The following is a 23,102-nucleotide window of genomic DNA, read 5'->3' as shown; positions in this document are numbered from 1 at the left end:
ATAAAGGAAAATCGATTTTTGAAAAGGAACTTTAATATGTGCATTTAATGCAGAATCAATAAAATTATTCTCAGCTGTTGTAATCAGTTTTAATTTCATGCAAAATGCAATTGATTTTTGATAGTTCAAATTTTAAAACGATAGTATTTGCATCAATTGTGAAACAAAGGTTTTTCTTTACACAAATTTGTTCAGTTCATTTTACAATTGTTCACCAGTAACGTTTTCTCTCACCGGACTTCACCATTCTTCTACCTTCATCTTTCAGTAAAACATTTCATTCAAAGTTGACTCCACTCTTCCAATGTGAATCCTTCACAGCTTAAGTCCTTGCTACGTGCAAACCAATCTGGAAAACAAATTTTTGCTTTAAATTTTTCATTAACAAAAAAAATAATTACAAAAAAAAAAGGTGCAATCATTTACTAAAATGTAAATACTAACTTACATGGCACTGACAGTTAACATTTTAAAACAATAGTTAATACTTTTAAAACTTCAAAGCTACAGTTTCAGCAAATACACTATTGTCAAGGATTAAAATATTGGGAAAAGTTTGCTTACCTGTTGGCTAGCCAAATATCTGAAGCAGAATCATAATTTACCAGCTCTAACTACGATATCAATCAAATACTTATTTTGATAAAACTATTAGGTTTTGAATTTTAATCTACGATAATAAAACTGTCGATGGATTTGGCGAGCAAACAGGTAGGTAAGTACACTTTTTCCTGGGCTAACCAAAAATCGCTTTCACATTTTATTTGTAGATGTTGGGTTGCAAAAATTGACTCATTTTTGGTTTCCGGCATATTTTTTGCGAAGTCAGGAAATTTAGTAGAAATACAAATGTGACGACCAGCAACAGACTCTTGACCCAGCTAGGCTGGTCCTAGTCAATTTATTAGTTCAATTTATTACATACGAAGTAAGATAATATTTCTAAATTTTTGTTAGATTTATGTTCGAATAAACATCTAGCTACAAAGGTCACCAAAATTTGATGAAGACACCACAGGATTTTTTTTTTTTTTTTTTTTTTTGATTGTCTAGTTAAAGACCTTGTATTGAAAGCTGCAAATAAGAACCGATTTCAAAACCAAGATTTCTAGAACTACATTGCTGATCATTGCTGCATTCCGATGATCATTCATCAGCAAACTCAACAAAATTTGATGTACACGCCACATGATTTCTTTTTTTTTTTTTTTTTTTTTTTTTTGTGTGTGTGCCTAACTAAAAAAATTATATTGAAAGCAGCAAATCAGAATCGTTTGAAAAACCAAAATTTCTATGATTACATTGCAGAATCTATTTGCAATGCAGTTGAGACCTTTTTTAACGCATCTATTTACTCTTTATTTCCTGAATTTTAAACTTTGGCATTTAATTGTGGTACGTTTGAAGCTAAGGAATCATTATGCATCCTAATATGAAGTATTAACTTTCTGAACGTTTTCTTTTATTTAAAAAAATAATGATTTGTACGTGTTGCAGGCGTAACCATACGGTCACAGCCACAACACGTACAAGTCACTATATTTTAGTGCAACGATTGCACACAATGCACACAAGTTATTTATTATAACAAAAGAGAAAGAGAGAGAGAGAGAGAATAGATAAAATCTGTACCTCAGAGCCAGACGGACGTAAGTCCAAAAAGGACGATTTTCCGTTTACTAGAGCATTGTGCGCAGATGCCTGTTCCGCATCGAGCCGCGCCAGAAAAACGTTTTTCCTCTCTCCTGTAAAATTACCGTAATGTGACTTACGTCCTTCTGACTGTGAGGTACAGAAATTAGGCCAAACAACTTGAAGCAACATGTTTTCTTGCGCCAAACGTAAAATTAAAGGATAAGAACGTAAAAAGACTTCAGCATAAAATACTTAAGCATTACAAAATGCGTCAATAAAAACAGTAAGACGTTGTTTTAAAACGCCAAGCAAATTGTTCAAATAGCATAATCTTAACAAGAAACAGTAACTATTGGCGTCCGCGGGGTTCTTCATTACTTTTTTTAATAGCCGTTAAATGTTTTTCAAACTTTTGATTGTGTTATTGTTCATTTTTAGCTTTTACTTATGTATATATTTTTACATTCAATCTTAGTAGATGGAATGTGGCAATGTTTTTAGTTATAATTTAAATGTATTTGTGAGTGTCATTCGTATTTTTTACCTATTGCATAACAGTGGTAATAGTTTTTACCTATTATTCGGATTATCCGCGGTTACCGTGCCACCCTATTCCGCAGATAATCAGGAGTTTACTGTAGTTCAGATATCGGGCAACATGTTTTCTTGTGTCAAACGTTAACTTAAAATATAAGAATTTAAAAATATTTTAGCATAAAATGCTTAAATAACTAAACGCATCACAAAATGTTTCAATAAAAAGAGCAAGATATTACTTTAAAAAGCCAAGCAAAATGTTCTAATGACATACTCCTAACACGAAACAATAACTATTGGTGTCACAAAATTCTCCAAGTAGATAAAATATGGAACAATCAAATATGTCCAGCAAAATGCTAAATTAAAGCCAAGGATTCTCACATAAATTTTAAACTAGTTCAAATATTAAGAAACGACTAGCATTGAAAATAAAATAGCTAGTAATAAAGAACTGTTCTAACGACTGTAGTCAAAATGTTTCAAATGAAGGAAAGTTAATAAATTACGAGGTAGAATCCATGTCAATTCAACAAGGGCTGTAACATGATGGTATCGGATTTTTTTGAATTTAACATATGTTAAAATTCATAAAAAATTAAGAAATATGTTTTTTCCCCCAAAAAAATTCCTGGGCCGAGATACAGGCCACCAAAGATGGCGGTCCTGTCATGATTTCACACTTGGGATTTTCGTCAAAATCTTTAAAGTACATTATCTCAGGAACGGTAGAACATATTTTTTCGGTTTCTTTCATTTAAAAGGATATTTTTCTTGTTTAAAAAGATATGCAACGTTTCGAAATATGTGCTTTAGTTTTTTTCCACAGTCTTTTGAAAAAAAAAGGTTTAAAATAATATTTTTGATTTTTCTCAAATATGTCAATTTCACTTTTTTTTTTTTTGCAATTTATTAGTACTACTGAGCACTGCGTTCCATGAAACGGAGAGCTTCCACTTTTTCGTTTAACATATTTTAGAGGCATTTGAAAAAATGAGGGTTTTAAGGGAACTCTTTACGTAATGGCAGACCTGAAAATTCAAAAAAAATTCGCAGCAAGTGGCCCGAAAACACTTTTAAGTTATATAGCGAAAATTTCATTTTGACTCTCTACTTTATAGAGGAGTTTTATTTTTTATGAAAACTAGAACGCGGTACTCCAGCCAATTCGTTGTATTTCCAAACGAAACCTTTCAGCTTAGCCCCGAAAGAATCGTTAAGCGCAATGTCATCTTTGTTCTCACTAAATTTCATATCCTGAATAAAATTGAGACTCAAAATGAAAGTTTTGCTATATGACTGAGTTAAAAGTGTTTTGTGACCACTTGTTGCGAAATTTCTTTTTTGAATTTTCAGGTCTGCAATATGTAAAGAGATCCATAAAAACCCTTATTTTTTTTCAAATGTCTCTAAAATCCGTTAAACGAAAAAGTTTAAGCTCTCCTTTTCAGGGAACGTAGTGCTCAGTGGTGCTAATAAACTGTAAAAAAAATGAAACTTTTTGAAATTGACATAATTGAGAAAAATCAAAAACATTATTTTAACCTTTTTTTTCAAAAGACTGTGGAAAAAAGACTAAAGTACATATTTCAAAATGTTGCATATGTTTTTAAGCAAGAAAGAAAATCCTTTTAAATAAAACAAACCGCAACAAAATATGTTCTACCGTTAATGCGATAATGTACTTTAAAGATTTTGACAAAAGTCCCAAGTGAGAAATCATGACAGGACCGCCATTTTGGCGGCCTGTATCTCGGCCCAGGAATGTTTTTGGGCAAAAAAAAAAAAAAGTATTTCTTAGTTTTTTATGAATTTTAATGTTTGTTGAATTCAAAAAAATCTGAGACCATCAGCTTACAGCCTTTGTTGAAATGACATGGATTCTACCACGAGTATTTAACGTTCGACAAAACTTACTGAAACATTCACGGTAATGAATTGAAAAAAATATAGGTCTACTTAAGTACTTTCTGCTTATTAAACGTAATGCTATTTATATAAATCGCAATTTCAGTACACCATGGAAGCAAAACACAGATTGTCATAAGCGATAATTATGCTACAGTGCCAATGTATCATGATTTTGCACTTTAAATCCAATTGTGGCAGACTGAACAGGAAGATATTGGTAACAATGAATTCTGTCAAGGTTTTGAAGTTTGAAACGCTGCTAAATATTTGAATTGATGTTCTCAAATTTCGCTGAAAAAAGATAAATTTCACAACCTGTATATGAAATAAACCTAAAACTAATGTGTTGAAAATAACTAAATTCTTCTTGTCAACTTTTTTGGGGCTTTATAATGTTAAAAACATAGAAGTGAATCTAATTAGATTTTATTAGATGTCAATCTGTTTAGAGAGGTTTGACGCATTGAAAAAATTAATTAACAAGAAACTAAAAAGTTGATGTGATTTTAAATTATATGTAAAAGTACTGCTACTCAAAGTTTTTCTTTGAATTTTTCAACTGCGTATATTATGCAGATTCTTTAATTTAATTTCTAAGTAAACAAATACAGTGAAACCTGTGTAAGTTGACCACTTGCGGTGCTCTACTTTAGTGATCAACTTATACAGGTGGTCAGCTTATAGAGATTGAATTATATGATATAGATCTAATTCTGTGCAAAAAAATAGCGTTCAATTTAGACAGGTGGTCAACTTACAAGGGTGATCAACTTTACAGGTTTTACGGTACTAGCTATAAAAAGCAAGTTACATATGGTACCAACTTCGTCTTTGCTACGTTTTATGTTACTTACGTAATTTATAATTTGGTTGCGACTAAATTTCTAACTTTTGCATAGCTGTAATACACAAAGCTATGAAGTTACCATAATTAAAATTTAACCACTCCAAAAAAATCCTGTACCAATCTCTAAATTTTTATTTAAACAGAATCAGTATCCCATTTCATGACAGAAAATATTTTTTTTAGACACATTCATATCGGGCAAGCCTAAATAAGACATTTTCATCCTTTAAGCTTGTAGATAAAGTGTCTTCTTTAATATTTTATACTTAAAATATTTAATATCATTTCTAATTACTATCGATTCAGCATTCTGTGTTTTATTGCATTATCTTATCTAATTGGTAATAGCTTTCTTGCCTGCATAATGTCTCTTTATTTGCATTATTGCTATGTTGCTATACATTTTTTAAATAAAATTGTAATGTATTGATGTTGTCAAAATCAAAGTTTTCTGTTGTTAACGGCGCAAAATTTGTAACTAGTAGTCATTTTTGCGTGCGGACAATGTATTTATTGATTCTTTTATTTAAATAAAATTCCTTAGGGACCCACTTGCTCAGATTTAGCTGAGCATTTAAAACCGATGAACGAAGCAATTTGTATGTGCGGGATCTCTGAAAGTGTCAATTGATGCAGTGAGCAGCAAAGGGGTGTTGTCGGGCTTGTAAAAGTATTGAGTAAAGCGTGTTTAAGTTCAGACCCTTGGTAGACTTTTATTGAAATTTTTTTCTAAATTATACTGCATAACAGCATCCATTAAAGCTAGTAGTAGCCCTAAATCACCTAAGAGGCTATTCTATCATTTTTACTCATCATCTTCAAATTTTCAATTTTGGCACTTTCTTCCTTTTGCTTCTCACTGCCTCAGTGGGGTTGTTTCCTTCAGTCAAAAGTACTACTAATAGTCACTGAAATTGATAGAATAAGCAATAATAATAATAATAATAATAATAATAATAATAATAATAAATTAGACCCAGAAAATATTTTTATTTTCCCAACAGTTGTTTTTTAATTATTTTTTTTAAATGTTCGATTTTCCAAACAAGGCGTGGTCTTGGTGACATCACAAATGATGCATTTTGGCGCATCTTTCTACAATGGTTCCACGTTATAATAATCAACAAGCGAATTAAAATTGCGCTCTACGTTTGCTATCAACCATATAGTTGCCAATACACGTGAGTAAGAAGCGAATTAAATATATTGGTCTGTGAATGGCAACACTGAATGGCATTTCATCATTTGTGATGTTTTTGGGCTAAAACATAAACAATGAAAGCGCACCGATTTAAGTTTTTTTTTTAATATTAAACTTAAATTATTTAAAAAAAATGGTCAGATCCCATGTTTTTAAGCATGCTCTTTCGGAAAAAATTACTTTTAAAATTTCGGAAACGACCCAATTGTCAATTTTTATCTTAAAAAATAAGTTTTAACATCAATTCTTATTTATAGAATCGTTGACGCTAATACGCTCTCGGATACCTTCTCTGTGTTTGTTTAGTGTAATATCTCCTTGAGAAATTTCGGGAGTTATGGGTCAAGCCAGGTGTTTAAAAATATCGAATTATTAAAGGAACCCATTTCGCTTAGTCTCATCTTTGTAGGATTGCACTTAACTGCCACATTAATAGTTAAGTTATGACTTATATTATTTGTTGCCGATTTGAAAATTAAGAGATTATATATTCTCAAATATAAAATAATTGTAAAACGGAACCATGAGGATCGGGATCTCTCCCCCTCCCCCCTCTCTGCGCCACGCACGCACACTCACAGAGAAGGAAAACCTCTTCGATTTATAAACACATTGAAGAGATGAGGCTTTTTGGATGTCATCAAAAACAAATAAGTTGATTTTAATTACTATTTCCGAAAATTATACAATGTAATGCTCTTATTGTTTTTAGAGAAATTGCTTACATTAGAAAGAAACCCCAGAAGTTTTCTCAATATTTATAGAGTAATTATAGCACAACAACACAATATTTTTTCAAAAATCAAATCACCAAAGCAACGAAGGAACAAAGCAAAATGAAGTAAAATTATGTTTAAATAAAGAATTAGACTTTTTTAAATCTTCAAAGATATATAGCATTCAATGATAAAGTTCTTATTTTTTGGGAAAAACTAGTTTTTTCGTTGAAATGATGCATTATTTATTGGACGCAATTTTTAATCATTCATCCAAAAAATAAAATGATTTCTAGTCATAAAAAAAGCCGAAAAGTTTAAGAAAAATATTTTTAAAAAGAAAAGCTATAACTTTAACGCGTAGTCACGTAGTGAGCACGAACTTTATTTTGCTATTTAGCGAACCAAAAACAAAAGGTAAAGTTTGAAGCCATTTTCATCAAAAACTTCTGTTACATAATTGAGAATCAAATGTGGAGTAAACAACTCACGACCTTTCCTCCAATTACCCAATGTCTATCATTATCGCCATTAACTCTTAAAGTTATCGGTTTCTCTGTCTACAAATTTTAAACACAGTATATTTAAAGCTGTTATTACTGTGATTTGATAAGTAAAAAAACTTTCCACCTCTGAAGCTTTTCTTTTTTATCTTCGGAGATGAAATTAACGTGTAACAAATCCGCTATTTTGTTGGCTTTGAGAATATTGAAATAGATTTATTTAGCTTTGTTGGTGGTCAGGAAATGATTCGAAATTTTCCGAGGAAAATAGCGATTTGTATCATGTTTAATTAATGGAGTGTATTCAATAAGTAGAAAGTCGCCCGTCAAGGTATGCCGGCCAAAAATTGCTTCTACTCTTCTACATGTGAACGAAGCCATTGCCTGTTTCGTTATATTTTGATAGCTAAAATGGTAACCCTAACTCAAGTGGATTAACCCTAATCTCCAGTAGGTTCCCCATTTTTTCGTTTCTTTATTCCCCTGAAATGACAAAGCCTTACCAGTGAAACAGTTAAGTTACCGGATCGAGTTCAGCCTTATCAAAATAAAGCCTTTCCCTGCATGTTGAACATTACCAAAACAAATTATTAAATTATCACGCCGTGACGAGAGTTTGATTGTTGAAACACGCGGGTTACTCGATCATCGGCTATTATTTATATGAGGATGTATTTTTATATGATACTTTTCTACAATTAATTCCATCTTTAGAAAATGAATAAAATTAAAGACTGCTTACAATAGTTACGAGATGAACAGGAAATTCATTATGTGTATATATATATATATATATATATATATATATATATATATATATATATATATATATATCTTACTGAAAAAAATCCGAAAATTAGTAAATGTCGACATTTGCTAATTTATGTCCACATTCACATGGCAAAGTCATCGGCGAAAGACTGATATTTTCCAACGAATCATCGGTGAACCTCCAATTTCGGTTTTTCACAGCAATATTTGAATGTATAAGGTAAGGTGGTGTACCTTGATAACAACTTTGGAAAGCAGTTTCTGAAATCCTAATTACTTATCATCATATTTTATATTTAAAAAAAAAACTGCTTAAGGCTTTCACGGCCGAAATCAATGTGAAGAGATAGCGTTTCCGGGCTTGTTAGCCGTGGTCTAAAGGAAAAAAAAAATCCAAACGTTTCGTCAAACTCTGTGGCTGACATCATCAGTGGAAGGGTTCGATGTGACTGATGGGCTGCTTCAGTGTACCTGAGTGATTGGAGCGATTTCGTTGGAGATCTGGACAAATGACCACGTTCAAGCTTGCTAATAACTTGGTATTACGTCAAGGGTTGAGATGTTTATACATATTCTCTGACTAGACGAAACAAGCTAGGACAAGTCACTTTCTACAAATCAAATATTTTACAATCTATTTGAAATTTAATTCTATTTTCAAACAATACCTATATTTCAGCTGACATAGAGTGATGTCATTTAATTAACTTTCAGTAAAATACAAAAAGCCAAAAAAAATTTATAGCAGTACAAATTTAGGCGAGGCATCCTAGAAGATTCCAGAAAGATCTATAATCAGATGTTTCAAAGCTTGTTTCCGTTACACGCGGAAACATTACATTGGTTATTGTTTTCCTTAACGGCACAATTAATTGTACTATGCAAAACATTCCTCAAATAATGGCATCAGAGAATTATTGCCTGCAGATATTTATTTTCCAAACGAGTACATTTCGCGCTTCCTCAGAACTTCGGAAAACTTCGCAATTCATAAATATGTCTTGTCACTTGCATTTGCAATCAAATATATTATTTATAAATTAGTTCTTTCCTACATTTACTTGCAAACTATTACAATAATAAAATCTGCGCCTCAGAGCCAGACTAACGTAAGTCACATAATCGCTGCTTTACAGGAGAGAGGAAAAACGATCGCTTGGTGCATTCAAAAGACTGGACTCGAACTTTTTTAACAATGGTAAATTATTACAAAGGATTTTTTTTTAGGATTACATTTATATTGTTCGATTTGGAATAGGACTTTACACGCAGTGCACTTATCAACGGAAAATGGCGATTTTTCGACTTGGTACAGAAATTTCAATAGTCTCGGGGTTTTTATTAAAAATTTTCTATGTTCTTATTTCTCTTTCTTCCATTAATTCATTCACTCTCATGGACGAGCTCAAAGAAATCAGATTTATCCAGTTCTTTAAAAGCCAGAATATAATTTTATGATATCTGCATTCATATACAATTAGCTAAAAATGAGGAAAACGTTACTGACAGGAGTGAAAATCATAAACTTTGTATGGTCAGCGAACATTTTGCAAGGACCAGTCTATGCTTCTTTACCTGCGTGAAATTTCAACAGGGCACCGCAGTGCCGCACGCGCAAGGTATTCTCAAAAGGGGAGGGGGGATCCAGGATCAAAGGTCCACCATTCTCATATCATACTCCAACACGCATCCACACATTCTTTTAATTTTATCGATTGTCGGGGGATATAACATTTAAAAAAAAACTATTGAATAATTACTTAGCATTAATTAATAAAAGCACCTTTTTGAATAACGAATACTTAATTAAAATGCCAGAAAGCACAATAATGAATGTATTTACTTTTCTCATGGTTAAAAATAAAAACAGCGAAGCAAAATCATCATTCTAGAACAATTTATGTTCACATGCAGTTCGATTTTGTAGGGGAAGAAAGAGATAAAATTAGTTTTATTTTTACTCATTTATTTAATCTGAAAGTATTGTTACTTTTGCTTGGAATTATTTTACGTGCTACTTACATAGGATTATAGACAATTAAAAAAACTCTAGGCCCATGGGAGAGGTCCGGACCCCCTGTACCCTCCTCTTATGTACGCCACTGATGCACCGGAATTTTTTCTGTCGTATTCAAAGAAGGATAGAATGCCATATCGCCCCCCAGCAAGAAGAGGAACGCAACTCAAAATTTGAAGGGAAAAAAAACGTGCTAAATGTTGAGCTGCTGAAAAATCTAAATTTAATTATCTTTCTTAACTCTCACAAAGTTAGCTTTTATAACTCGTGCATGGTGGCGTCAAAACGATTTAATCAATAGTGACGCAACATTAGATTTCATAACTAAGAAGAGATATTTTCGAACTTCAAGTATGCATTATTAATCTAGACAACATAAAGTAACCGGTTAACATTCCACATTTTTTGCACGCGTTGTAATATTTGAGACGAAAGAGCTTAAAACTGCTATTGCTTAAAACCTTGATTTTTCTCCATTGCTGTTTTTTTTTTTTTTTTTTGAAAAAGGGGGGGGGGGAGAAATCATCTGTATCACGACATGGATGGTGCTTCACCGATATTTATGACTCTTCTTCTAGTTAACTCTGTTACAAATATTCTGCCATAACAAAACATATGTTTTGCGGAATATCGGGCATTCAAGGATGTTTTGCCGCAAAACATCTGCAAGAACAAGACATAAAATTCAGCTGCGTTACGACATGGATGGTGTTCTATCGATATTTACGACTTTAAAGACTTCAGGGCGACTGTGTGTAACAAATATTGAATTAAAGCTAAAACAATGATTAAAATTAAAGGGGGTACGCTCCCGAGTCACTGTGCAGAAAAAATCCGATAACATTTGCCAACAGCATGTTTTGATAGCATTTCGATAATTTTATAGCTAACGTCAAATACCAATTTTATATGACACGCAACTATTAAAAAGCACAAATTTCTTTATCATATTGCGCATAGAAAAAATTATAATAGATTCAGTTGTGCTTTAAAATTCCTAAGTATCATTTGAATTTGGTAAATAGCAAAAAATTTGATTGTCAAACATCATTTTTTTCTTTATTTTCATCAATCGTTTCTGCTCAATCTTTTAATTTATTCTTCATCATTCCATTGATGCCTTGCTGGTGGTAACAATTTTACACCTGATATCATTTTATTCAGAATATTGTAAATGCAGAGAAGAATAAAATGAAAAGGATTTAAGATGCAGGGATTCATTTCATCAGTAACATTCCAAAATAAAATATTAATGTCATCTTTCATTTTTAATGGTCCAAAAAAAATCGAAAACACTCGTATCCCATTAACAAGATGTCTCAGTAATTAAAAAGCGTAATTAATCACTTGAAAAAACGACTCAAAAAGACCAGTTGAAAAGTTGGATTATTTTCCTTTTCTTTCTTTTTTTGGGGCATAGTCAAGAACATCATCCTCTTTTTTTTTTTTTTTTTTTTTTTTTTGAGGAGTTCTTTTGCTTCTTTACAAATTTCAATTTATTTTCACGACCACTATTTGTCACCGTATAAAACCTCTAAAAGCTTCCCCTTGGCGGCTCTCTCACAACACTAATCGATATTTTTCAAATGTGTCTTTTAGCTTGATATCATCTATTTCGCTCGTAGAATTTGCAACAAATGATACACGAGAAATATTTACAAAAGTGATAGAAAAATTTTTTTGAGAATAAAACGAAAAAAAAAAAAACAGAGTAATAAAATTTTTCCAATGCAACTCCATTGTTTCGAATTATTAAGAATACAAAGTAAAGATCAACCTTTTCAAGGTCTTTGTGGTATAGAATACGGACATTTTTATAAATTATTTAAATGGCAGCGTAAATAACATTTATGTGTCAAGTTTTGTGAAAATTGGTTTCCTGGATTTTGTGTAAATGGAGGGAACATATATGTCTATAAATGAAGGATTAAAACTACAACAATTTTCTGAAATTTAGTTAGTTATAATTTAACTCACAAATATTTGTATAATTCATGACACTACTTACAATAAACTTTCAATTAAAAAACAATCTTGAATAATAGTAGGAGCGTGAGTCAGTATGACTGCGATGCGTTTAATTGATGTATTTCATTTGTGATGTTTCTTTGCAAAATTACCGATTTTATTACACTTCTTAAATTAATTTTTTTACCAATACATGTATATTTTAACTAATATTAAAAATTTTGTTGTCTCAGTCACATGAAAAATATAAAATTAATAAATTGTTTGAATTCGATAATTTATAAAATAATTTTTGAGCTTCTGGGACACATACATCCTACAGTCTCTGAAAGGTTAATGTACTTCTTTGAGCATGTTCCGATTTCTTCTAAAGTGGCGGATAGTTTTTTTGAAATCTATTATGTTATGTAAACATGTTCGCATTAGTTATATATGTATTTTTACTTTTAATCTGAGCTATGAATTTCCGTGAAAAAATATTTATCTATATTGTTTTGAATCATAATATATATTTTAATTTTATGAGCCCGCATCGGTGTCTAGCAATGCAGAATCTATGCATGATAACCATCTGGAGTTTTAGTATATTTTTAAACTGGATTTTTGTTAGAATAAGTTTTACCATTGCCAACAATTAGATCGCGAGAAAGGCGCAGAGAACATTTTGATATACTTTATCTTTCTTATTGTTGCATTAATTAAGCTATTCTTATTCGCACAAAAAATGGCAAAAATCATCACCCCTCGGAGTGATTGATGCTGAAAAAGCATTAGCGTCTGTTTTCATGTAGGTTTACATTATTTTTCCAAATTTCATCAAAAACGCAGCATTACTTCTTGATATATAACGCTCGCAATGAACAAGAATGAATGTTCGATTACACCACCCTCTTTTGAGCTATTGCCTCAAAATTGAATCAACTCTTACACCTTTTAAAATTTACCTATCGATTAATGTTTGTTTGATTCCTTTCGTTACCTCATGAGATGTAGCAGTCACAAGTAACGAGAAAAAAAAGAAGAAAAAAAAGTTCGATTGCTTAACCCCCTTTTGAGCTATTGGCACCAAAATTAAATCAGCGTCTGTCCCCTTTGGGATCAACGTATGAACCAAATTTTGTTTGATTCAGTCCTGAGTTATAGTAGGCACGTACAACGGAAGAAACATGCAATTGCACCACCCCCCTTGGGGGAATTCGCACCAAAACCTAATGGGCACCAGTTTACATGGGGGGGGGGCATATGTGTACCAAGTTTTGTTCGATTTTATGCAGTAGGTTTTGCTCTAGAGCTGGCACAAAAACTTTTCACGCACATGAAGACGCACACCGACGGACATTTTCAGAAATTGATCGAAATGGACTCACCAGACACTTTAAAACGTGCAAATCCGTCAAAAATCGAAAATTTTAATGAAACCAATACTTTCTTCTACATATTAGATTTAAAAAAAAAGTACATAATACCAAGTGAATGTTTAGCGTACTTATTAATTGTACGTTTATACTATCATGATTTTTCTATGAAGTTCTTTTCTATGTGAACACAAAATCATAAAAATAAAAAAATAAAAAATCTACAAATTTGATCCGGGATTTCCAGACATCCGGAAAAACGAGGGTCGTTTAAACGAGGTTTACTATAAGCAGGACAAGACGGATGCAGTGCTGTTTTTGATTTATATATCCTCCCTAAGTGACGATTAGGGACGAATAACAAAACTCTTTGGTTTCTCTAAAAGCATCAGTTCAAAATCCATTTCTCTCTCCGTAAGCAGCCTGGGTGGTCTCAAAGGAAGGCTATTTCAATTTAAAAGCTCGCCGACTGAGAATGAAATAAATGACCACTTCCGGTAGTGTGCGCTCGTGTGAAGTTTCGGCGCGATAAAAAATGAAATAAACAAAATTCTCGCGTTGCGCTGTCATTTGTTTTCAAGCACCGCTTCTCTGGCATTGTGGTCTTCATTTCCCATTTTTGCGCTTTTGAATAAATCGGGAATGCGCGCTCAGCAAAAATTCGTTCAAAAGCGCGAATTTTCGATTTTTTTTTTTTTTTTTGCTCGCGTAGTTTTGACACGTGATGGTAGTTTGACGTCCGAGACGTAAGTAAAGCAAATAGGAATTTCAAAAACCATGTAATAAGACTTAAAAAATACATCAAGTAAAAATAAATTGCAGAGTTTAAAATTAGAATTCAATTATTTCTTAAACTAAATAATCGAAAATATAATCTCTTTAAGCAATAAATAAATGGCTTTGAGCAACAAATTGTAAGGAAAACAACGTTACAAGCACAATTTGCAAAAAAAGAAAAAAGTGCAAATACATGTATGAGCTGATGGATGTAAAGTCATCTGACAGACATTTCTATGTGTAAAGTCATTCAAAAAGATTTTTCTCATTATAACAATATCGTTGTTCGAATCAAATGGAAATTTAAATGTGTTCATTAGTGAACGATAGACCGTTGGCTCAGTGGTAGGGCATCGTGCTTCCACGCTGCAGACCCAGTTTCGGTTCCCTGGTTGGGCACGGTCGACTCGGCCCTTCATTGGGTCGATAAAATGAATACCAAGCATGCTTGGGAACTAAACCCTTGGGGTTCCGCTTTCAGCAAATGAGGCAGTGAGAATCAAAGGGATGTAAGTGAACGTTTTCAAGTTTTAAGTAAAACGTGTTTTAAACTCAGATCCTAGGAAAGCTTTCATTGAAAAGCTTTCTCTAAACCATGCTATAAAGCTGCACCTATCAGGGCTAATAATACTTTCTCTAATCCCAAAACAGAGGAGAGGTTCACCTATCATTTGTACTGGTTGTCTCCAAATATTTGATTTTTGCACTTACATCCCTTTGCTTTTCACTGCCTGATTTATATAAAATATATATATTTTTTTTTTTGTATTCTTTTTGCAGTGTATTTATTAAGTAACCCACGAAAAAATATTAACAAAGAATCTTTAAATTTGCACACAAAAGGTTCAATCAATTTGAAGTTCAGCGTGAGTAGTTCGATTAGATTGTATTTGTCAAGAAGGAAAATTCAAAAACCCTTTAGTGCACTAATTCGTCAAGTGAGAGCATTTATTTATTTATTTTTTTTATTTTTATTATTTTTTCAAGGAGAGAAAAGTATGAGCGTACAAGATGTGCACTAATATCATCATACAAACTTACATACGATTCAAGCAGAAATCGTTGTAAGGCTGACCAGTCGATCACGATGAACCTGTTGGAAAGTCCTGGCATCTAACTTTTCCCACTCAACTATTAAACTATTCATATATTTGCCCGTTTAAGGCTTAGAATGCTAAGTTAGCAGTCTTTCAGCGATCATTCTCTAGTGTAAGTTTTCGTATGAATGTAATCATACCGTATTCAAGCTCAAGGAATGGCATTCATTGGATATTTTTTTACCAATATTGATTATCAGCAATTATTTAAACCTAAACCTAAGCGAGATCATTTGAGGCAGAAGCAAAGAAATGAAGCAAAGAAATGTATGTGCCAAGATTAAAAATTTTGGAGATCACCTTTTGACTGTAGTGTATAATAAAAGTTTTTAATAGAAAGACAATATTTTAAACAAATCTGTGAAATGTTTTAGGAATCTGTACGTTTTTGGAAAATAAAAGATAAATACAAATACAAATACAAATGTGACGACCAGCAACAGGCTCTGGGCCCAGCTAGGCTGGTCCTAGTCAATTAATTAGTCCCCAATGAAGATCAATGGCCCTCTTAAAGCTATCCACTCCCTTGCTCATTACCGCCTCTTCCGGTAAGCTATTCCAAGTGCCCACGACCCTGCTAAAGTAGTAGTTTTTCCTGATTTCCAAGTTAGCCTGAGATTTAAATAGCTTAAAACAATGACCCCTTGTCCTGCTTTCCCCACAAAAATTTAATCCATTTACATCTTTCATTTTGATAAATTTAAATAACTGAATCATGTCCCCTCTGACTCTCCTTTGCTCCAGGCTGTACATGTTAAGCCTATTAAGTCTGGTATCATAATCTAAATCTGAGAGTCCCCTTACTAATTTAGTTACCCTTCTTTGAACCCTTTCCAATACAAAAATATCTTTCTTCAGATAAGGCGACCAAAACTGAACAGCATACTCCAAATGAGGTCTTACTAAACTCCTATATAAAGGCAGAAGAACTTTCTTAGATTTGTTTGAAATAGATCTATTGATGAACCCAAGCATTTTGTTGGCTTTGTTACTAGCAATACTGCACTGTTGACTAAACTTGAAGTCCTGATTTATAAAGACACCCAGATCCATAACATTTTCTGCCTGATTTATGACTGAACCCTGTAAACGATATCTCATACGCTTATTTCCATGACCTAAGTGTAGCACTTGACATTTCCCTACATTAACTGCCATACCCCATTTATCTGCCCACTTAGTAATATGATCTAAATCCTCTTGCAGCTGTTTTACTTGTTCTTCATTTTCGACAATCCCCATAACTTTTACATCGTCAGCAAAACAATTCATGCTTCCAGAAATATTTTCATTGATGTCATTCATAAATATAATAAACAAAAGAGGCCCTAAAACTGATCCCTGAGGAACCCCACTTAAAACATCACTCCAATTAGAATGATTTCCTCTCACAACTACTCTTTGCTTCCTACCAGTAAGCCAATTTCTAACCCAAAGTAAAGTTTTTCCTCCTATTCCAATGTCAGCTAACTTGCTGAGAAGAGCAACATGCGGTACCTTGTCAAAAGCTTTTTGAAAATCAATATAAACAACATCCACACATTTTTTGTTATCTAAAGCTGAGGTAACCTTGTCGTAGAAATGCAATAAATTAGTAGTACAGGATTTACTTTTCCTGAAACCATACTGCAAACTAGTCAACAGGCTATTAGTCTCTAAGAACATCATGATCTTAATTTTGATCAAAGTTTCGAAAATCTTACAAATCACCGAAGTCAAACTTACAGGTCTATAATTCCCAGCAATACCTTTAGACCCCTTCTTGAAGAGTGGCGTTATGTTAGCCAGCTTCCAGTCCTCTGGCACCATCCCCGAGTTATAAGAAGCATTGAAAATATTCAAAATAACATCCACTAATTCCTCTGTACATTCAACTAAAATTTTTGGATAAATATTATCTGGTCCCGGAGCGTTAGTTGCTTTAATCTTTTTCAAATGAAATAAAACCTCCTCCCTGGAAAATACCAAATCCTCAAGCTGTATAATAGCTTGTGTCTTGTTAGTGTCAACTGTTGAGATACAGTTATCGTTAAACACACTGGAAAAAAAGTTATTTAGAACATTTGCAATATCCCTATCGTTTTGGATTAAATTTCCATACTTATCAACCAAAGGCCCAATTTGACTGTTTCGAGCTTTCCCAGAATTAGCGTAAGCAAAAAACCTCTTAGGGTTCCCATCAATGTCATCTGCCAGCCTTTGCTCCAATTCCCTTTTCTGAATCCGTACCAAATACTTAAAATTTCGCCTTGCCTTACCATACTGGAGCCTCTCCGCACTCTGACCAGTTTCTTTAAACTTACGAAAAGTGGCTTGCTTATAATTAAGAGCTTCTTTAGTCTCCCTGGAGAACCACATGGGCCAAATTTTGGTACTAACACCTTTTCTCCTAAATGGAACATAGTCCCCAACGGTTTTAGCAAGTTTATCCTTAAATTCCGTCCACTGCTGATCTACGTCGCTATTTTCCAACCCTGACGAAAAAACCTCTTTCAAGCTCTGCCTAAGTGCAACAAAATCAGTGTTTCTGAAATTGGGCACAAACCTAAAATTATCATCTTTGCACACTTCAAATTTAACCCGGAACCTAATGCTGTTATGATCACTATCTCCAATATGCTCCCCTACACTCAACCCCTGAACAAAACTACCTATGTCACAAAAAACTAGATCCAAAATCGCCTCCTCTCGAGTTCCCTGAGTTACAACTTGATCTAAGAAACAGTCACCAATTACTTTTAAAAATTCCTCTTCTTTGCCATTACCAGGGTAAAAATTATTCAAATCAATACCCGGAAAATTGAAATCCCCCATTATGATAACGAATCCCTTACTGAACATGTCACTAATAATACGGTACATCTGTTCATCTTGTCCGTGGTTTGAATTAGGTGGCCTATAAATGTTTCCAAAGCGTAGCTTTTTGCCCTTACTGCTCATCAACTCCAGCCAAACCATATCAATATCAGTAGGCTTATCATTTATGATCAACTCATTGCAAATAAAATTGTCTCTAACATAAAATAAAACCCCACCACCTCTTTTACCTACTCTATCCTGTCTGAACAAATTATATCCAGCAATATGTAATAACTCTGCATCAGATTCGGTAGCCCATGTTTCTGTAATTCCAATAACATCCAACTTCTCATCCATAACTATGCTTTTCAATTCATCCATCTTGTTCCTAATACTGCGAGCATTGGTATAGAAAACTTTAAGCATGCCTAAGTTGCTTTTATTTAACACCCTGAAATTTCCTAAATTACAATTGTTAACATTACTACTCTTGTTCGTCACTTTATTTCCATTTCTAGCAATACTCAAAAAAATTTCATTCTCTCGATACCTGATGCTTGAACCATGCCCCCCATTCCAACTTAGTTTTTTGACTCCGACACCACCTAGTCTAGACACCACTACTTGACTAGACACCACTACTGATAAAACACCAGTAGTGGCCAGTGCTTCGGTAGTGGCCATTTCAAGTTTGCTTTTGTACTTTGAAGAAAGAAATGAACAATAATAATATGATTTTTTGATGGTGCTTATTGTAACTACCATATTGAATCAATTTTATTCATCAGTTATTTGAATTTAAAGTAAGTAATGTAAACACTTCGGACGAGAGAATCTCAGATGGCCACTAATGAAATTTTCAGATTTTGGAGTAGCCACTACTGTATAAATTTGAGGTTTAAGAAAAAGTTGATAAACATTGAACAACTTGTAATTTTGACATTTTTGGAATTTGGGAAGATTTAGAAGCGTTGGGGTATAAAACACTCATTGAGTTTCAAGAGGGGCAATTAATATTATAGAACTACAGTTTAAAATTGGACTTCACTGTGGCCACTACTAGTGCGCTTTAAACCCTGAAGTGGCCATTACTGATGTTTTACCTTACCCACTCCCCTTTTTTTCGTATCAAATTTTCTCTAGAAATTTTGAAATTTTAAAGGAACCGTAAAGATATTCTAACCAAATGAATGCACAAGCATTTTAAACTAAGTATATAGTAACCAATAACAAATTTTAAATGTCCAGTTAAAGGTTCTCATGCAGCGATACGAGTTTTTTTTTTAATTATTTTTTTAATGTTATTATTATTAGTGTTTTGAATCTAAGTTTTTTAAAACCGTAATTTACCTCATTCCTTCCTGTAATATTCTACCATAAAACAAAATTCCAAATATAATTAAGATTTCAATTAATTTCTCCTATTTAAACAACAAATATAAAATAAAAGGTCGAAGAAAAGTTAATCCCTCATTTGTCCGTCAAACATTGCGTGACGAAAATCTTACGCCATGATGAAAAAATAAGCGAAGAGTAATAAAATAAATATCAAAACCTACTTTCCTCCGAATTCAATTTATCTCGTTATTTAATGGAATGTTAGTTCATTTCATGTATTAATATAAGAAGGGAGAGAGGGAGAAGACGAAAAAGAAGTACCCGTACTTCGAACCTTCTCCGTGATTGGGACTGAACAAAAAGTGAAGAACCCTTATAAAAACTGACACAATGAAGCATACGGAATAATATATAAAGGTGAGCTCGCCGCAACCATTTTCCATTTATTACTGACCACAAGAACAAGAAAAAGTGCCCGGGCATTTTCAAAAATTCATGCTTGCCCGTCAGAGACTTTCACTACAAATCTGTCACACCGCATCACGTTGAAGGCAGAGAACGAACGGTATATGTACGCTGCTCTCTGTGTGGCAAGTTAAAAAAGATTTGACGTATTTGGGAAGAGTCAGAATATTATACCTCATCTCTTCTGTTCTCGCTGCTTTAAATTGATGCTTGAAATTATGATAGAAATGGTTGAAAATTTATGCTAGCATAACGATAAAAGTATTAAAGTACTTATTTACTTTTTTTGCGTGAAACATATGTGTCTAATTAATTTGTTTTTGAAACCATTTAGTTGTATTCTTAATTCAAAAGATTTGATGTAGTTCGAGGACTTAGATTATTAATATTATACCTCTTTTTTTTTTTTTTTTTTTTTTTTTTTGTTCTCGTTGCTTTGAATTGATGCTTTAAAATATAATCAAAATATTTGAAAAATAGTGCTAGCAATATGATAAAGGTATTAAAGCATTTATTTATTTTTTCTGCGTCAAACATATGCGTCAATATCAGATAGCGTTTCTTCATTTTAGTAAAAGTCTATATTGATTGATACAAATGCTTAAACTTCGTATCAGCTATTGAAATCATATTTCATCATAATAATGAAAAAAGTTAATTTTCTGTTAATTATCTATTTATTTAACCGCCTTCTGTATATTTGCATGCTTCGTCATTTTTATTATATGCTTCTTACGGCAAATTGATACTTGCTTTCTAATAACTCAAAAAAAAAAAAACAAAAAAGCGCCGGCCTCCTTTGCCACACATACAATATACACATCAAAAAATGCCGTCAAAGCTTAAGTGCATTTAAGATATTTATTGAGCTATTACACATTCATAGTCAATATTACATTGTCAATCTGTAAGAAATCTAGTTATCTATAAGAAATAAAAATAATTAATTTTAATTATTGTATTCCCGCAGTGTACATGTATCAAACAAATTTGCAAAAGTATCGAACCGACATCAAAACATAATTTAGAAAAAATATAAGTGTATGCATAATAGGGTGGAACGAAAAAAAAAAGTTTTTGATTTTCAATTTGCCGTAGTGCGGAAAAGTTGCCTTTTCGTGCAAACAACATTAAAAAATATATATGAAAAATATTGAAGCACGTCTTGAGGTGCCGCAAAGAGCATAAAGTTTTGCAAAATTGCAATTTTCGCTACATTTAAAATTTTTTTTAAAAAATTTCAAATTTATCTTTATATTTCAAATGCTGTCGAAAAGCAATTTTTATGCTCAACAGGTCACATAATAACTTTTTTTTTTGTTGTTCGGATTATGTCTTGAGGTGCCGCAAGAGCAAAGTAAGTTTCGCAAAAACGCACTTTTTGCCGAATGCACTGGCATCTGGGAGCTTGAGTCATTGCAGCAGCGGATGTTTAAATGAGGCGGAGCTGGTCAGCAGTGATTTGCGTGAGTGGGGCCAAGCTCAGATCAGGTGTCAATTTCTTTGTCGAGTTGAGTTAGTGAGTAACGTAAAATTTCGTTAGTTGATAAGATACTTCATTGTTGTGAGTTGCAATGGCTCAGTCTAAACAAGTGCAGACGAGACAAACATCAGAATGTCCTATTTTTTGAATCTTTAGCGATTTCAATGAAGTTTTACTATCTACTTCCGAAGGTGTAATGAAATGCTACTGTTTTATTAGACACTGCCTAAAAAATGCGGCTGGAAAAGATCTTTCTGCAAGTGAAATATACATGACTTTTTAGTTTCCAGAATAGATTACATTTGGTCAAGAGCTTCTTTGAGACAACAGGAATAGAAAGCCTAGTGGATTCTTAGATGGTAAAACAAATGAATCAAACTAATTTAAAGACAAAATAGGTCAACAGCTGGGACCCTGTTCTAATCTTCCTGTGGTTACTTCCTTACCTATTGAAAATGATCTTCTTTTTGAGAACATACAGGACATAAGTACCAATCACAAATATGTATTGGATATGTGTATCACTATATCAAGTGGGACTTGCTCACTAGATTTATCTTCAAGGAACCTGGGAAAACTTCCCCACTCCAGATGACTCACATTTGCAAACTGTATATTTCGACTGTACGTGGCAACTAAAAATCCGACTGAAAATCTCAAGACTCTGACTCAGTACATTGTTAAAGTGCAGTAAAGTATAATTTCCTTTATATGGGCGTGGCATTTCACTAAAATTGTTTGAAACAAATAATAATACTGAAATATATTAATAGTAATCATTATTCATTCAAGTAGTAGTCAAATGATGACTTTCAGATCAAATGTGGTGTTTTGAAACTATAGGTTCAAGTTGGGGAGCATTCCATCCAGACCCAAGAGGTTGCTCAAACCGCTGGATCGTTGTCCCGAGGGACATCACCTTATCTCAGAAAGAAAATAATCTTTCACTGAGATAAAGTCCTACTTTTATAATTTTATTTTTCAAAGTTGATAACAGTGTTACACAAAACAGTATTACAGTAACCCCCTGATTATCCATAATTTATTAGCGAGTTAATCATAAATCAGAAACATGTATTTTCTCTATGAAAAACTAATATCAAAAATTTTTTTTTGTCTAAAATTTAAATTTAAAGTCGTTTGATTTTTGGTTTAAATATTTATAGATTTTTTGTGCTATTTCACATACTTACATTTATTCTTTATTGATGTTAAGTTCTCTTGTACGAAACTACAAGCATTTTTACTGTATTGTATGTATTTTTAATTTTGAAGAAAGTTTTGTGTATCAATACAGTCTCGTTTTCGAGAAAAATCAATTTTACCTTATTTGACGCCGCACATTTAAACCTTTTTGTGGTTTATCCACAATTTTTATTATGTGTGACATTTGTGTCATCCAATACCGCGGATAATCAAGAGTTTACTGAATTATATATTCATAACTTTTTTTTTTGCTGATCAAAGATCAGTTTTTATATTTTAGTGTATAAAGTTTATATCAATAATACATAAATAGTCTTACTATTATACAGCATATATATTTTTTTTTGCTGATCAAAGATCAGTTTTTTATATTTTAGTGTATAAAGTTTATATCATTAATACATAAATAGTCTTACTATATTATACAACATATATAACTTTTTTTTTTTTTTGCTGATCAAAGAACAGTTTTTATA

The 23,102-nt window shown here is 32.5% G+C and overlaps 1 protein-coding gene across 1 annotated transcript in view; it reads right to left on the bottom strand.

The window, feature by feature from the left end:
- Positions 1-48: 48 nt before the first annotated feature.
- LOC129217163 (Krueppel-like factor 5) overlaps positions 49-23,102 on the bottom strand; it is a 57,964-nt gene continuing 34,910 nt past the window's right edge. Inside the window, exon 3 of the mRNA XM_054851425.1 lies at positions 49-349. The gene's annotated coding sequence lies outside the window, so the exon portion shown is untranslated. The remainder of the gene's footprint in view (positions 350-23,102) is intronic.

The sequence above is a fragment of the Uloborus diversus genome, chromosome 2 (assembly GCF_026930045.1).
Source record: "Uloborus diversus isolate 005 chromosome 2, Udiv.v.3.1, whole genome shotgun sequence".
NCBI classification, from domain to species: Eukaryota; Metazoa; Arthropoda; class Arachnida; order Araneae; family Uloboridae; genus Uloborus; species Uloborus diversus.
Note: the sequence above shows the minus strand (reverse complement) of the source record. Positions and strands in the feature narration are given on the sequence as shown.